Raw genomic sequence first — 2665 nt, 5'->3', positions numbered from 1 at the left:
AGTATAGTATGTCGTTTTTTTCAATATTTCAGACGACATACTATAGTATGTCGTTTTTTTTAATTTTTCGGACGACATGTCGTTTTTTTCTATTTTTTGACCACATACTATATATAGTATGTCGTTTTTTTAAATTTTTCGTACGACATAGTATATAGTATGTCGTTTTTTTCAATTTTTCGACGACATAGTATAGTATGTCGTTTTTTTCAATATTTCGGACGACATAGTATAATATGTCGTTTTTTTCCATTTTTCGAACGACATAGTATAGTATGTCATTTTTTTCAATATTTCGGACGACATACTATATAGTATGTCATTTTTTTCAATTTTTCGACCACATACTTAGTATGTCGTTTTTTTCGACCACATAGTATGTCGCTTTTTCTCAATATTTCGGACGACATACTATAGTATGTCGTTTTTTTCAATTTTTCGTACGACATAGTATATAGTATGTCGTTTTTTTCAATTTTTCGGATGTCATACTATAGTATGTCGCTTTTTCTCAATATTTCGGACGACATACTATAGTATGTCGTTTTTTTCAATTTTTCGTACGACATAGTATATAGTATGTCGTTTTTTTTCAAAAAACGACATACTTATTATGTCGTTTTTTCAATTTTTTGGACGTCATACTATAGTATGTCGTTTTTTCTCAATATTTCGACGACATACAATAGTATGTCGTTTTTTTAATTTTTTCATACGACATACTATAGTATGTCGTTTTTTTCAATTTTTCGAACGACATAGTATAGTATGTCGTTTTTTTCAATTTTTCGACCACATACTATAGTATGTCGTTTTTTTCAATTTTTCGGACGTCATACTATAGTATGTCGCTTTTTCTCAATATTTCGGACGACATACTATAGTATGTCGTTTTTTTCAATTTTTCGTACGACATAGTATATAGTATGTCGTTTTTTGAAAAAAACGACATACTTAGTATGTCGTTTTTTTCAATTTTTCGTACGACATACTATATAGTATGTCGTTTTTTCTCAATATTTCGACGACATACAATAGTATGTCATTTTTTAAAATTTTTCAGACGACATACTGTAGTATGTCATTTTTTTCAATTTTTCGACCACATACTTAGTATGTCGTTTTTTTCAATATTTCGGACGACATAGTATATAGTATGTCATTTTTTCAAATTTTCGACCACATACTATAGTATGTCGTTTTTTTCAATACGACATACTATAGTATGTCGGTTTTTTTCAATTTTTCGGACGACATATGTCGTTTTTTTCAATTTTTCGGACGTCATACTATAGTATGTCGCTTTTTTTCAATTTTTCGGACGACATACTATGGTATGTCGTTTTTTTCAATTTTTCGTACGACATAGTATGTAGTATGTCGTTTTTTTTCAATTTTTCGAACGATATAGTATAGTATGTCGTTTTTCTCAATTTTTCGGACGACATAATATAGTATGTCGTTTTTTTAAATTTTTCGACCACATACTATAGTATGTCGTTTTTTTTAAATTTTTCAGACGACATACTATATAGTATGTCATTTTTTTCAATTTTTCGACCACATACTTAGTATGTCGTTTTTTTCAATACGACATACTATAGTATGTCGTTTTTTTCAAGTTTTCGGACGACATATGTCGTTTTTTTCAATTTTCGACCACATATAGTATTTTTTTCAATTTTCAGACGACATACTATAGTATGTCAATTTTTCAACCTGTAGCCTGCACAAAATAATAACCCCGTATTTTATTTTGGCGGGTCAAACCGGACAGCACGCTTTAAATTCGGGGTCAGAACTGCACTCGGATCTGCTCAATTGCTTTTGCTGCTGTCGCTGTGGCTGGCTGCTGGTGTTGGCGTTTTCCTAAATCGCTGAAGAATATTGCAAAATCGAGCCCAATTAACACAGCCGAAGGATTATATTGGGTATAGTCTGACAACTGCTCGACGGTGAGTCGTTCATTTTACGTCTTTTGTTTTTTTTGTATAGTAGAAATGCGGTGGCGACACGCCCACTTAAAATGATGTACTGGCGTTTTAGAATGGTCTTGTAAACTAAAAGATCATTCTTTCTTTGTTAATTTTGTGGCCGAATAGAATATATATTCTCAATGAATTAAGCAAACCTTTTGATTTTTGTAAATTTGCCCTTTACGGATACTTTTAGTTACTTTTCATTGATTTTGTTAACTGCCAATGGAACTTTGGAATTGGTTAATTTCTTTAGGGTTGCGCAACAAAACAGAAAAAAAAAACTATTTGAAGTAGTAATTAAGTCAATTAAGTTTAATTGACTTTAATGTCAATTAAACTTGGATACAACTTGAAAGTGCACTTTATTAGATCTGTGACTTTATTAGATCTGTGACTTTATTAGATCTGTGACTTTATTAGATCTGTGATTTTACTAGATCTCTGACTACTTGATCTGTTACTTGATTCTAATCTGTAACATTAATGTGATTAATTTGAAACTCATTTGAATCATTTCTGATAAGTACTTTATGGAATATAACTATTTTTTGTAATGAATGTTTATGTGTCTCAAATAGCAGATTAAGCCTGTTACATGCTAATTTGTTTTATTTATGACCTTGTTTAGGTCAGGTTTTTTTTCCACCCCCGGTTTCAACCCAGGATGGTGAGCTACCAGATCACCG

The sequence above is a fragment of the Poeciliopsis prolifica genome, unplaced genomic scaffold, assembly GCF_027474105.1.
Source record: "Poeciliopsis prolifica strain line A6 unplaced genomic scaffold, Auburn_PproV2 SCAFFOLD298, whole genome shotgun sequence".
NCBI classification, from domain to species: domain Eukaryota; kingdom Metazoa; phylum Chordata; class Actinopteri; order Cyprinodontiformes; family Poeciliidae; genus Poeciliopsis; species Poeciliopsis prolifica.
This window is presented reverse-complemented; position numbering follows the sequence as displayed.